This window comes from Salvia hispanica, chromosome 6 (genome assembly GCF_029641045.1).
Source record: "Salvia hispanica isolate PSC_SH4W2 chromosome 6, Shi_PSC_v1, whole genome shotgun sequence".
Taxonomy (NCBI): Eukaryota; Viridiplantae; Streptophyta; class Magnoliopsida; order Lamiales; family Lamiaceae; genus Salvia; species Salvia hispanica.
The window spans coordinates 27,736,910-27,753,587 of NC_142697.1; the positions used below are offsets into that span (position 1 = coordinate 27,736,910).

The following is a 16,678-nucleotide window of genomic DNA, read 5'->3' on the forward strand; positions in this document are numbered from 1 at the left end:
TTGGACTTGTTTCTATAATATTATATATTTCAACATCAAATTAATGAAAACACAATATTAATGGTGACGTGTCTAATACGAGTAGTATTTAATGATGAAAGGAGTCGAGTAGTGGACTGTTTTCTTGTTCCAATAAATTAACTTAATTAAACAATAGTGTATAACTTCCTTGTTTTATCTTCATAATTTGATTGCTGATTTCTGTCATTGCTCACTTTAATTTATAACTAGTATTATTCCTGTGCTACGTACGACTAATATATATTCAAAATATTTTTATAAATTAATTAAATAAAAATATAACTAATATTATTATATGAAAGTTGTAAACAAAATGTGTAACAAAATTTTAGTTAAATGAGGATAAAAATTATACACATATCAATAGTGAACTATAATAAACTTGAAATAATTAAACAGAATACAATATTCAAGCGTTAAATCGTAAAAGACAAAAAAAAAACTATCACAATAAAGAATTAAACACAATGGATAATTATTCTTCAACAGAACTCATAGGTAAAAATAACACGTTTGTCATCTTTAAAGCCGTCCGCCTCACCTAAAACTATAATAAAATAATGCACAAAATCAATTTGCAACGCACAAAATCAATAATCAATATGTATAACTACTTTCATCTGACAATTTATATAGTTTTCAATAAATACAAATGAGATAACTGACCGAGCAGAAAAATTACAAATCAATTAATTCATTAATATGGTATTAGTCAGAATTTTCTGTCAGTCATATTGATGAAACTTGTGTTTATTGTGGATGCAAGATGCTTTCGCAGACAGAAGAATTCATTGTAAGATAAGAGTTGGCTTAAGTTTAAGACAAATTACCTTCAGATTCTAAAACTTGAGCTCTTCTGTGACATCCCTAACCCGAAACATGCATCATTTTACATTATTTCATATTATTTTATCACTTGCATAATGGATATACATTAAAAGAGTTTTAAAGAGTAAAATATTAATTTAATTAAGAAAAAAGAAAATGTAGTTAATTGACAAAATATGGTAGAATATAGTATATAGTTTTGATTATTCAAAGTTTTTAAAGGTAAACACTATAATATATAATGTGTATAATGCATATATAATGCTTAAAATATTAAATAGTTAATTTAAGTACGTGTATAATGCGTGTATGTGCATGGTATTATTGTGCATGAATATATATATAGGTACGTATATGTATTTGAACACAGTAATTATTAAATTAGTACACTATTATAAATAGATAAGTAGCAATGAATTTAGTAGTAGATAAAATAATTCTAAATAGAATAGTAAAGGAGGAAAATGTATGTTTAGCAATAATAAAGAAAAGGATACAGCTACACGTGTACAATTGGGTGCATGCGTGTTGTATGCACGTATCATCCATGCAGTAATATTATTATTTACTAGTACCCTATATTTCAAAAGTATAAGACATATACTTTCTCACCATTGTAGCCGACTTGGAGAATTTATTTATTATTATATATAAAGGGGGGGTTAGGTGCAAAAGAAAAAAAAAAGGAGAGGGAGGTATCAAAAAAAAGAACGAATACTGATTTATTATAAACGGGTAGGAAAGGAGAAAAAAAAAAGAAAAAGATTGAAATTTGGTTTGTATGGTCCGGGAGCTATGAATCAGAAGTAGGAATCGATGGCTTTTTTAAACCATTTATCATAATCAGGTATAACATTTTTAATTTTTACATGTTTTATATGGTTAATTGCTATGTGTTAAGTTGAAGTAAATAATTGGATTATACAATTTGATATTGATATGGTATGTGTTTAGTGGTAAAGATGGAGATATATGCTTAGTCCAATAAATATATTGATAGTATATTATATTGGAATTATTTAATGGAATATGATATGGATATGTGATTGGTGCAATAGATATGTTTTCCATATGGTAATGGAATTACATGAATCATTTGATTAAAGATGATCTGTGATAGTCTTGTCCTGGATCTGAAATCACAGTGGACATATTGGGACCTTCGGGTCAATCATAGTGGGACCTTCGGGTCAAATCATATTGGGACCTACGGGTCAATTTACAGTGGGACCTACGGGTCAAATCATAGTGGCATATTGGAAATCCCGGGCAGACACCAGGCTTGAACTGTCACATAATAATAAACTGAACATAGTGGCATATGCATATTTATATGGAAATATTTTAATATTTGTTGATAATTGTTATATATATTGGCTAAAGAATATATTGATATATGAGATGTGGAATTAAAGGTAAGGTTTATATACACTGAGTTGTGGCTCATATAAACCACTAATATTTTTCAGGAATAAGATATCAATGATGCGTGGGTTGATGTGAGTTACAGTTATTATAAGGATCGGCGGCTGACACGTTTTAGCAACCTTCTCCTCCTCATCGTTCTTGCATGTAGATAAATGTACAGTATATATAGTGGTGAGAGGGTCTCGCTACTGTTTAGAATATGTACCTGATAAATGTTGGATTTTGAAATTTGAAATTATATAATGTGTTTTATTTTCTTGACACGTGGATTATTTATTTTAAATTTTGAATTTAGTTATAGTAAGTGTATAAGTCATAAGAGTTGAGGCGTGACATCTTCTCTTGCGCTCTGCTTCAACTTGATATCCATGGTGGCCTTAACTCCCTCTTGGCGGAGATATATCCCCTAATTTGGTAAAAGAAGTACCCCCAGAAAACAAATTAGATGGGGAAGAAGAAACTTGAATGAATTTTTTCAAATAAAATCTATAGCTATAATATATGACGCTTGCTTAGGTTTTAACTCATTTCTCTCATATTGCGCCATAAAATTCTCCTTCTTCAATGTTCGGGAGATTGAAGGATAGTGGTTGAGAAGGTAGGGCTTGAGGTAAACGTAAGTGGGCCAAATGGTGCCGAGGGATCATTATTTGGGAGGAGTAATGGCGCGGCGAAGGTGGAGGCTATAGGAAACATGGATTTCCATTCTACCATGAAATCCATTTTTCTGCAACACAAACCAGAAACCTGAATTAATTTTGCAGAAATCATTATGAATTCAATTGTCAATGACATGAAACCCTAGATTCAGCTTTAACACACAATCTTCCATAAATACCAATAACATAAAAATGAATATCACATAAACCAATAATCAGAAAAATGTGTTTGTTCTCTGTCAATACAACTCACACACATACCTCCTCCAACGATTTATAATTATCCGCGATCCCCGAAGACCTCCTATCGACCCTCTTATGAATATTATAAATTCAGAATTAATGTTGTTTTTCAAAAGGATATTGTTTTACTACTAATTTAGTGGGGCAGTTACAAACGAAGTGTAGGTGTGGCAGTTATAAAAATGATCATGTATAATTTATATATATAAATGTGCTTAATATTTAGAATAGATATAATCCCTATATTTGTGGAATTCATATCTTCAAATGATTCATAGTTTACACGATTATTATTTTCATAGTTCACATGTTTTTAGCTTTTAATCAAATCTTCATACTATTTTGGTAATCACCCGGATTTCTAGGGTATAATAAATACGGCGACTGCTATCAAAACGGACTTAAAAGCAATAAAAACATAAGACATAGACTAGGGTTTCATTTAAAGAGATTTGACCAAGGTATTAAAGGGACTATCAACAATAATAAGTCAACGGTTTAATCTAGAAAATTAAATGAAAAATAGATACCATAGGCTATGATCAAAAAAATCAAGGGTTCGACATAAATCCGACAAAACCACAACAAGTCTCAATCTCCTAATCCAAAGGGAACAAGTTCAAAATAGCCAAATGATGCTAAAGTGTTTCAAAAATTCAGCGGAAACGACCAAGAGAAAGTGAAGCCATGTATGAAGATACGACTACACTCGAAGTTCAAAACATCCATCTTAATTAATTAATGTGCTCAACACCCGCCACCGCTCGTCGTCGTTTAACCTGCACATAAGGAAAATACATGCAGGGCTGAGTATTTTAAAATACTCAGTGAACTCGTTGCCAAAATATTTTATAAGTTATGTCACCCTTACCATAGTGAACTCGAGTTTTACAATTATAAAAATAAGATCATCGAGTATCACAAAAATATTTTCATAGACTGTCCAGTCAAACAAACTCCCCACTTTCTCAACAATCCATCAATCATAACATTTCCATAGTGCGACGAAAGTGTGGCCACACTTTTTGCCCGTGAGACCGGCCGACTAGCAAGGACGGCTCCCGATCCCACCGTGTACACAGCCTGATAGGGTTTGCGGCCCTACTCAGACCCGAATTCGTTTATACATATCCATAGCCCTATAGCCCAATGGAGCGAACTCACAAACTAGGCATCAGGCGCACAATATCATAACAAAACAAACATAGGCATGGCATAACAGTTAAACCACTCTTATCTCTCCACATTCATAAATTTGCAACATAAAAGAGTTTAAGAATAAAGCCCACCTCGACTGCTTTGATTTCAAGTACGTTTCTCTCTTTCGTTATCCGGCTTCGTAACCGAGGTTTCACCTTTTAATCATATAGGCACATATCACAAATCAGTTTCAACATCAACTCCTAAAACATGCATGTCTCAACGCTCCCCCTTTTTTCCACCGATCCGGTTTACATTTAACATTCAAAACCAAGGCACATTCATCATATAAGTTTATACACTTAACAATCTTAGATCTATCATCGACTTATGTCACACATGAGTGGCACACACGCACACACGCGCACACACACACACATGCACCTCCTATATACCATTTATCCCACTTTCACTCAATCTAGATGCATGAGGGTTCAAGAATACCGATTAATCGGTTAGATGAAGAAAGATTAATATATAGGTACCTTTTCTTGTCAAAGCGAACGGTAGAAACAAAGTAGAGACTTGATTCTTCAATAATTCTTGAGGCTCAATGTAACATCCTTGTCTAAAATATATACTACTCCCTCCGTTCCATTGAAGATGACCCACTTTTCTTTTTAGTTTGTCCCAATTAAGATGACCAATTGCTTAAAATGGAAACCTCTTTATCTCTACTTTATTTCCTCTCTCTTGCTTTACTCTCTCCACTTAACACACAAAATAAAGTTGCATAAAATCTCGTGCCGTCCAAGAAAGGGGACATCTTCCTTGGGACGGAGGGAATATTATTTTATGAAATATTTTTGTACATATATTTGTTCCTAAATATTATACGTACAAGTCTCAAATTTGTTAAGTAATTTAGTAGGCATTTTTCAATAAAATTATAATAGAATATATGCAGATATATATTGTTGCAAAATATTATTTAATAAATATAAATAGATAAGGTTAGGGACAAGTGTATTGTTATGCATTGCTACGTGTATGTGCATAAGTTAAAAAGTAATTTTTGGAGAAAAGGAAAGTATATAATGATACTTCAGATATTAAGTCGGTTTGGGGGGGGGGGGATATATCTTGAAGAAAGTGAGAAATTAGAAAAGATATGGAGAAAAGGGGGTGGAAAATGAGAGTGATTCGAGTGGAAAGAAAATGGTGAGAAAACGAAAATGTTCTCGTTGATTACATGTATACGCCCACACAAATTATTAGCTATAAACTCGAGAGGGAATCATGATTTAATTAGAGTATATCCCATAATTAGGTGAGTATTTTAGTTTTACATTTTTTTCACACTTAATTGCAATGTTTTAGATTAAAGTGAATATATGGACTTACACACTTAATTGCTATGTGTTAGATTAAAGTAAATATATGGATGGTATGATGTGAATTTAATATAGTTATTTGGAATTATTTTATAAAGTATGATATGGATATGGGATTGGTATAATAGACATATCAGTGGTGCAATTGATATATTTTTATATGATATTAGAATTATTTGAATTATTTGGACTAAAGAGGATATGTGACAATCTTGCTCTGGGTCTGATATCAATGCAATAGACCTACGGGTCATATATACAATGGCAATGGATCTTCGGGTTATATATATATATATATATGTACAAAGGCAATGGGACCTATGAGGTCATATATACAATGGCAATGGCCTACGAGTCATACAATGGCAATGGACCTACGGGTCATATATACAATGGCAATGGACCTTCGGGTCATATATATATGTACAAAGGCAATGGGACCTATTAGGTTATATATACAATGGCAATGGGACTTACGAGGTCATATATACAATGACAATGGACTTTCGGGTCATATACAATGGAATCCCGGACAGATACCAGGCTTGATTTGTCACAGAATAATAAATTGAACAGATAGATATATGCATATGGATTGAAATTTGTTTATATATTTGATGTTTATTTATATGTGCGGATTTAGAATACTTGTAAGTAAGTCTAATAATGATGGATTTTATAATTATAGTATTTGGATGGTAGAATGATTAATATATAAATTCTTTATTTTAATTTGTATTGGTTTATTATAAATATATACGTCAGAGGGGTTGGGGTATGACACTCAAACTCTAATTCTAAATTATAGAAGAAAATTGAGAGAGAGAAGAGAGAGGGGCTCGTGATATGGGGTGGGGGGCGAAAATTTTGTGGTCTAGGGTTAGGTTTTGCCTCTTATTTATATGGTTCAATAAAATCTTTAGGTAGTTAAATAGAATATTTGGGAAGATTTAATTCTCCTCAATTAAATAAATAAATAAAGATTTGGAAAGATATGGTGGGAGAGATTGACGTTAAATATTGATGAGGAATAAGGGGATTTCGAAATCTTAGGCTATTTAATTAGCATATGATTTAATTTAGATATTTCACGGACTAGAATAAAATATCACGGAGCAGAATAAATATAATAATTCTCCCACTAAGAATAGGGAATATGCGTTAATATTGATTCCTCCATAAGGAATTCCAAATATTAATTAAAATAAGATATGGCAAGATCTCCTTGAGATATGGTAAGATTTGCTAGAATATTTATATTTATTCATGGAAAAGAATAAATAAGGGATCAAATAATATAATTAAATATTCTCCTCTCCCATAAATAGGAGATTTTCGAAAATCTCTTTATAATAGGAATGGGGGTCGAAATTTCATGAAGGAAAATAAGGAAAAGTTGGACTTTGGGTTTTATTTAGGTAATTATCTCAAGCAATAATTAAATTCAAGAAAAATAGAATTCCTTCTCCAATAATAGTATGGATCGAAAATTTCAAATAAATAATTAATGATCCTATTAAATCTCACTCATCCCTTAGGTAAATAATTCACCACAATATTATCAACAATATTGACTATTTAATTAAATCTCAACTCCAATTCACAATTAGGTCACAAGGAATCATGCAATAAATCACTCATCATTTAATTCACCTCCCCCACGTCATCAATAGTATTAAATAAAAAATTTACGGCTCTAAAATTAGGGTTCGAAATTTCGGGATGTTACATTTTTAATTTAATACTATAATTTTTTAAAATTAAATAGCAATCCCCTTTTAAATATTTTATAAATTGCAAAATTAAAATTTCTCTAAATACCCCAAACATTCTCTTTTATATAATGTACAGCTGTATAGATATCCAGCATTGCGTTAAGTCGGCTTTGAAATTATTAACATGCATATACATAAATTTTAACTTATTATATACTCCTATTTTATAATTTTATGCGATTACTATTTAGTTATTGGTCTCTACTCAATCATAAAGCAATTCCATCATATTTCAGTGTCACATCCAACATAGTTATTGAAGTTAGTTGTTTGAATTCACTCGTAAAGATAGTGTGAAAATGAAATTATATGGTTTTTTTCTTCAATTATTTCTTCATATATCGATCCATTCACATAGCACTTTGTTATATATAATGATAAAACACTATCTTTTATTTTGGAAGAAGTTGGCATTTCGGTTTTATTGTCATTCAAAAAACAGGCTATTAGGTTTTGCCGTCTTGTTTGTCCCTATCTTTGTGGCACTAATCTCCAAGTAATTATGCAATATATGAGAAGCGAATAGACATACATATAAGTATATAAGAGTATTAAATACTCTCTTCACTAAATTTCTGTTTTATTTAATATATGGAGTATACATTACGGGAGTTGATCAGTAATTGGTCTAAAATATAAGGTATAAGCGGGATGTAAATATTGATTAATGGAAAAAAATTTAATAAATCACAGTCATATTCTGGCATGTCCTATAATTTTAAATCATTCATAAAAATCACACAATTTAGATTTATTCTCAATTACACATGGATAAAAAATATTGTCACATTCGTGTAATAAATTGATGGAGTAGTAAAGTATAATTTCTCGATCGGCTTCTATATCAGATACAATTTTACCTTAGATGTTTTGCCATGAGATTATTTAAAATGAATTTAAATTTCATTATTTTTTCAAATTATTTTAAGAATTGTAGCATTGGTTATAACTTGACGAAATTTCAAGATTTTTCCAATAATCTTACCCCTAAATTATAGGCAATGTTCTAAATGGCGACGAATATGAGGGTGTGGTGGCGATTGATATAAATACAATAATAGTAGAGAGTTTAAACGTTAAATCAATCATAGAGTTTGTCCTACTAATCTAGAAATACTATGACTACGAGAGCTATTAGACATCACAACTAGAAAGTTAAAAAAGAGAATGATTCTTAAGAAGAAAGGGTGAGTTGAGTCTTTTCAAGAAATGATGATTGTAAATAATAGATGATCTCTATGATAATTACACTTTAACTAATGGACGTGGGCTACTTTATTAATAGTCATTTAATGCATTTGACAAGAAAACCTACCTTTATATTTGTATATAAATATTATTATGTGTAATGTGTGGTCTTTTCTTAGGCCATATGAACACGCCCCCTAATAAAGTGAGTAAATATAATTAGGTGAGAGTTTGTCATTATCTGTGTGTCTATATATATATATATATATATATATATATATATATATATAAATAAATATCTTTATTGTCTGTAGGTGAAAGAGTATATTCCATTTTTATGTTAATTTGTAAACGATTTAAATAGTTCATTTACATAGTATAGCAATTGATGTCTAGATTATCATCCAATCTACTCAAATCACAATTCAAATGTTATGAATATATATAGATTTTAGCGAGTATTTTTCAAGAAAAACAGCCTCTTCAAGTTTCAATGTAATATATATGTCTCGTTGCAATGATACATCAATGTACATATACATATATAGGGACTCTAGGGATATATACTCTCTCTATATATAGTACAATCATTATACTATAATGCATGTTGATTAAGTTGGCATGTACGAGTGTTACATCCTACCGACTAATTTATTTAATTTCTATAACAGATTGAGTGACGCATGCATACAAGCAAAATAATCTTGGTCTAATTCCATTCCGCAAATGGTGTTAAAATTGTCAATTTCGAGCCCAACATTAATCGATAGTCGATGATACAAAATTAATCGTTTCTCTTCAAATTGTCAATTCAGTTCATACATAGCATAGAACATTATTTATTTATTTACTTTTATTTTTATAGCACGTGTGTTGGGTGTGGGGGTCATGTAAAGATTTTTTTTTTTTTGAACCACCAAATCAAATTAATTAGGGAACTCGTTTACATGTCTGGTTGTTATTTAGCTATTACAAGAAAGAATTTGGTAGCTTATTCTAATAAACTTGCTTTGCTACCAAATATATAAAATATGAATTTTGTTATACCGTCGTGGATGTTTATTTTGTTTAAAATTGAAAACAACTAATCAAGAGTGTGATTGAGTGGCAGAGGATCATCCATCCTAAACTATCAATAAAAATTTGAAGAATTCCTCAATATAAGTATAAACTATTTATCAAAGGGAAGATTATTGTATATTAGATATTGAAATATTTGATACTGATCAAGGGAGAATTTCAGTCACAGCCAATAATAAAGGAAAGATCAAGGAAGGGAGAATTAATCATAAATAATTAATTAAATATAATTTGTGATACTTGTGTGGGAGCAAAAAGTTAAAAGATTAAATTGATAAAATCGAATAACGTGCAAATCATTGCAATTAGAGATGACTAGTTAATTATGTCATTACCAAAATAATGGTGATCAACTGAATTGTCATTAACACAGTTATTTTCAGTGGAATGAAAAAAACATGATGTGGTGATTGATCACTTGGATTTAGATTTTAATTAGAATGGTAATTATTGGTCAAAACCAAAATTGCCATGCACTATCGTGAGTTTGGTTAGTGATGGAGACTCATTTGAGTTAATTAAAGGTTAATATAGTGTAATTTTGTCTTTTAACTAAATGATGATTAAAGAGTTTTTATCAATGTCTTGTCCTTCACAAATAACAATTGATTATGTTTTATTATGGTTTGATTAGGGTGTGAATTTGTCTTTGTTTGCATTTTCAAGCTAAAAATATGATGAGTATCATTATAATAGTACGTAAAAATAGTTTAGACTTTAGAATATCCATATCAATAAAGAGTAGGAGTAATAAATATATATATTTTGTACATAAATAATTAAAATTTTTAAATATTATATATTAAAAATAGATTTATTTTGAGTAATAAATATATATAATTTGTACATAAATAAATAAACTTTTTAAATATTTTATATTAAAAATAGATTCATTTTGAGTGAGATATTTAAGAAATAACATCGATTCATATATCAACAAATTTATTTATTCCTCTCATCCAACCCATATACATAAAATTTGGTTTTTGTTTTTTACTGTCAAATGATTAAATGTGAGAATCCTTTTCAAAATAAAAATTCGATAAAGCGTGTTGCCAATATCTAAAATTAAGGGATGTTATAATTTCAATTAATTTGGTCTGAATTATAGGTCTTCAAATTCAGTTAATTCTATATGGAGAAAGAAGAAGTTAATGTAGAAGGTTTGTGTTAAAATGACAATCCCTCTTAAAATGACAACGTGACAACGCTTATACAGCAATATTATAAACGCTATACAGCAATATCCAACACGTTAGACAGCAATTTATAGATTGCTGTCTAACGTGTTGGATATTGCTGTTCAAGAAAAATTGCTGCTTAAAGACCACAAAATTGCTGCCCGTCTTTTTTGGTTTTTTTTTTTTTTTTTACCACATGGCAGCTTATTATTCGTCCACGTGTACAAATGATTGGCTAAAAATGATGGTATGGTGTTATTTTAAGGGGTGGTGGCACCCTAACATGCCCCGATGTAGAATCATGATTAAATAACAAATAAATTGTTATATCGATTAAGGAGTGTCGGATGTACAGAGAAAGAGAAAAAGAAAAAGAAAACGAGAGTCATGTTTTCCAAAAGTAATTTAATCTGCTTTTCTATTGAATTTTTTAGATATTCCTTATCTTTTTGTTTGTCTGTCTCGTTTCTTACCTTTTTAAATCAAATCCCAAACTATACTAGTACTCCCCATCTTTTTATTTCATTTTTTATTAGAGCGCTTAATTTTCATAATGTGTTATGTCATTTATGTGAAAAAATTCTAAAATCAAAAGGCTCAAACTATTAAAATAATCAATGAACAAATACGAGAAGCAGCCCAAACAAATAAAAATACACAAAAATAAAGATAAACATACACAAACTAACTGTGGCAATATGAACATAAGCAGTAACCAAAACAAAGAGGGGTACCGATTTGGTAAATACAATTATCCAAATTTTGTTTTTATCAATCTAAGGTGTCACCTTGCTAGTATTAAATTACCCTTGGCCTTAAGAAATGAGAGTAAAAGACAAGTAGCATTTCTGAAATTTGTGAGAGTGATTGCCACAAACATCCAAGAAGGAAAATGAAATAACACTAATAAGGTCAATTGAATTAAACTTTATATTTTCTATATCTCGATAGTTTTCAAAAAGAGTGGCTCCCCCTTTGATTTGTTGTCCTCTTAAATCTAAACCGATAGCAACCTTACAATTTGGAATTTATGCATATAAAACAATCAAACGGTGCTTGCAATACCGTTACGTGATTAAATACTGCGAGCACGACTGAACTTGCAAATTTGTGAGTGTGGATGCTTGTGATATTATTCAGTATACTGATGTTGCGAATATGTGTACTTTCATAATGCTTACAGTGTTATGTAATCATTGTTTTTTTAAGTGATTAGTACTTGCATTATGTCATTTTGCAATAAACTTTAAAAATGTATATTGATATATAAGAAAATAATACAATTTAAATAAAATTTTATTTTTTATGTCCTATAAATGTCCTATTAAAAATGACACATGTAGACATCATCTTTATTTTTTTTTACTCTTACTATATTTTTTTCAATTTAAATTATAAAACAACATTAATTATACTAAATCTCATGGTGAATAATAAATGTTTGATATTTAAAGGAAAGAAAGAAAGGAGATGTATAGGTATGAAAATATTCCTCGAAAAAAGCAACCGGAACTCAAACTATTGCATTTTTGCATTGGAAAAGGTGTTTAATTTGTGCCTTGCCTTTGTCTATATTACGTGATGGACATTTTAGTAAATTATGAAATTATGAAATTGTGTCATAGCTTTACAATTTTTTATTTTTTAAATAAACAAAATATTCCACTATAAAGTCAAAAAAATAAATAAAAAAGAATAATTTGTAATTTTCAACTGCGTCACAATTCTCTATTGTCCCTTGAAAGCTTATGGCCAGCATTTGAGAACGACTGATTTGAGAGGTGGACGAATAACAAATTCGCAGTGTTAAAGAACATTTAAATTCTCATTTAATTAACTCATCTATTCATTTTCAAAATCTCTGTCAAGCTAAAGAATATTCTTAATATAGACTTTCTTACCTTACATAATCGGAAATCTTAATCTCTTCAAAAAAAGACCCAAATTTGATCAGCATCATTATTTTTCATTTTCTCTATCAATGCAAAAATACTTTAAAAATGAAATTAACTAATAGTAGTACCAACACAATTTAATAGTCTAACTCGATAAATTTGACCCCCACTTACCCTTATCCCCACCCAATTCAATAGTTTCCCTACCACTCTAACTCCTAGTCCTAGTTTGCTACCTATATCATATGTAGAGATTTTATTATATTTAGGGGCGAAATTAGCAAGGTAGCTAGATATTTCTTTGAAATCAATTACAAATTAAATACAATATAGTAATTTATAAAAACTTAACAAATTTTCAGAAAAAATATCGTTATTAATTTGATCTTTTTTTAAATTCTAAAATACACTTAAAATTTCAAACCCGCGCCTTTATGAAGCTTCGTTTATTAAATTCATAAAATTGCTTAAGGATACTCTTGATTAATGAAGAAGTGTCAATATCACCAATAATGTTGACAATTATTCAAAATGTTTACGTGGCGGCAATTGGGAATGGCCATGCCCAATTGTTCACCAATTAACACTAACTCTTTTCTTTTGATACTCATTAATTATGTAGCTCTTCGAAAAGGCCGACATTAAAATAAATATAAACAGCAACTGTTAAAAAGTACTTGAGTCGTCGGATCTAGCTGTCAAGAGTTAACTTGTAAATTCTCATTGGTTGAATAGAATTGTCGGAACTCAATAAACGCGACTCTACTTTGATCATGCCATTTATAAATAAAATTACTACTACTAAGTTACTTAATCTAAGATTAAACTAGTTTCATGTTATAACAGTAATTGATATGTTATAACTATGCTCAAGATTAAGGGATAAATGATTATTATATGTTATTATCTGATTAATTTAGATTATGTTATAGTGGGACTTAAAAATAATTCCTAAGGTGTTATTCGACCAAAATCAATCGGCCAAAAATCAATGTAAATCGGCCTAAATTAAACACCAATCGGCTAAAATCAATATCGATTAGTCAAAACAAACACCGATCGATGCACGCAAGTTTCAGATCAAAGACAAGGATGAAGGTGGTGATAGCGTAAAGTGAGGGCGAAGATGAAGAATGAAGAGAGATTATGAGATAAGTAGGAATGGGGTTAGATGGATAATCATCGAAATAGTTTAATATTGACAGTGAAAATGGGTTGATACATTGTGAAATAAAATGTCAGAGCCAAGCTTTTAAACAAAATGGAAAACAAATGAGACACAAAAATAAACATGGCCTCCAATATTCATCACACACACACATATATATATAACCCATAATTAAGTCACAATCAAGACATGTATGACACTTTGGCCTAGTCCGATAAATAAAAATAAATGTATACTAATTTAAAATAGTACTAATTTACTTTACGGACTAGATTTTGGTATCTAGATTGTTTTACTTTCTTTCCTTTTTTATTTTTCCTTTTTAATAAAGGAAGGCAGTGTATTTTCTACGAGAATGGAAAGTGACGTTGGGCTAAATTCTTGGAGTATTTAGTTATCTGTTATTTACTGACTACTGTTATGTGACAGTCACTCTGTACTAGATATAGGAGTACTATATAGTTACGATTTAATCATATTTTCAAGTTAATGAGCACTCTTTTCACTATTTCTAAAACCTTAATTGTGTGTGTGTGTGTGTGTTAGAGAGAGATAAAGAGAGAGGAAAGGCTACGGAAAATAGAACAATACGTCTGTGTCAATGCAAACGGATCCTAAGAAAATGTCTTAATCTTGTGAAAATATGAACGTTGTATTTTTACAAAGAAAAAGGCGCAAGTCATATGTACTCCATATATTAGTACTAGTATTATTTTATTTTGGCTTGTTTGTTATAAATATTTTAACTTTTCACCGTGTTAGGGAGTAGTAGTTTTTTATTTTCGATAATTGAAGCTTAATGTATTGATAAAATTTCATATCATATTACAAATAGTACTATTGAATGGTTTTGAATTTGGATGAGGATAAAATAAATTACATTAAAGATTAATACACGGCTTGATTACTTACTCGCGCATAATTACTCTTTCTTTAATGCGTGACCACTAATGAAGAAATCTTCTAACAAAGAGTGTTTAATGCTATGTTATAGCCTCTTTTATTTCAATAATGTTGAAAAAAGTGCCTACTCACAAATCCCTTTCTAAAAGTTTTGTTCATTAGTAACTACTACTTAGTATTAAAAGATGAGAGTCCCACATGTAAATTGATATTGAAAGGTTCAATCACAATCGCCTCTCTTTTTCTAACGCAGAAAGAAAAAGGAGAGAATTGTAAAATTTGTATAATTAAAACTAAACATTATTTATACTAACATTTTGCGTGTAAATCACCACAACTTTTTCCTAAACATGAATTCTAATAATATTCTAACCTAAAAAAATACTAGATGCCTAATTAGTTTTTGTAATTTAAAAAATCTTGAGGGATATTTAGACAAAAACAATGTAATATTCACCAAATGTGTAAAACCACTAATTATTTATTAAAAAGAAAAAAAGAAAAGAAAAGGTAAACACTCATATTTACAAGGTAGCCACCTAACCCAAAAAAAAGTAAACAATAGAAAAAAAATGGCAATAACTTTTTTTTGTGAGAAAATGAAGAAAATGATTATTTACAATATAGAACCATCAAAAAAGCGAAAGTACAAATCCTAAAGCACAAGGCACACCTCCTAAATTTAGCAACTCCACTTGATAGTCTCAAAGCTGCATGAAATCAAACTCCCACCACCGCCGCCACCGCCGTCACCGCCACCCAATTCATTGTAGAAGTAGTCGTAAAAATTCTTATCCAACGCCCACCACGGCGGCTGCAGCCACCCCTCCGCCGAGTCAACCACCGCCAACTCGCTCCCCGACTCGTAGCTCCCCTCCAAACTCGGCAACTCGATGATCTCGCCCAGCTCCTCCGACCCCGCATTCCCCTCCTCGCCAACTGACGTCACCGTCGATGAAGAAGACGAGGAGGAGGAGGGCGAGTTGGAGGAGCTCAGCTGACAGCAGCCGAGCTCCTCCATGGCCGCGGCCTTCGCTGCCGCGGCCTGCACGTCTCTGGGCGAGAGGGACTCGGGCCGCGGCAGCGAGGCGCTGAGCTGGGGGAAGTTGAGGATGGCCGAGTTCCCCTTGATGCACATCGCGGCCACGTCGTGGGCCCGCGCCGCCATCTCGGCCGTGGGATAAGTCCCGAGCCAAATGCGGGACTTCTTCCGCGGCTGGCGGATTTCGGAGACCCATTTCCCCCAGCTCCGCTTCCTCACTCCTCGGTAGAGCGGGTGCTTGTTCCCGCTCTCCTTCGCCTTCAACTCGGCCGACTCGTGAGTCGACTCGGCGGAGGAGGTAGTTTCGGGTTCGGCCATTTTGGTTGATTAATTTTGGAGGCGGAATGGAATATTCTTTTGAGTGTGAGGAATTGTGGAATGATTTAAAGGAATTTATATTGGGAGGGGGAATGAAAAGGAGTATTGGTTGAGGTGTGATAAGCGTCTTGATTTGGAGCAAAATTAGGAAACATGAGAGAAAAACCAACAAATTATAGAGACAAATAAATATTAAGTGTACGTTGGAATGTGACAACGACGCACCTAATTAAGCCCATAATTTTCACACGCACACACACATGGAGATGGGCTGCGAGAGAGAGTGCCTTTGTTTGCAATAAAATATTACATTTTGTTATTGCGATATGTTCATAATTAGATGTATTATTAAAAATCTCATTTTATTTATCAATATTGATACTACATCTCATTACAAATATTAGGATAAGTTGCA

The 16,678-nt window shown here is 31.2% G+C and overlaps 1 long non-coding RNA gene and 1 pseudogene across 1 annotated transcript; one reads left to right on the top strand and one right to left on the bottom strand.

The window, feature by feature from the left end:
* The first annotated feature begins 1,462 nt into the window (after nucleotides 1–1,462).
* Nucleotides 1,463–2,533, top strand: LOC148923463 (uncharacterized). Its single transcript, XR_016132294.1, has 2 exons — nucleotides 1,463–1,696; nucleotides 2,319–2,533. It is a non-coding gene; the product is annotated as an uncharacterized LOC148923463 (long non-coding RNA).
* Nucleotides 2,534–15,364: 12,831 nt separating this feature from the next.
* LOC125204580 (ethylene-responsive transcription factor TINY pseudogene) lies at nucleotides 15,365–16,415 on the bottom strand (annotated as a pseudogene).
* Between the last annotated feature and the right edge of the window lie 263 nt (nucleotides 16,416–16,678).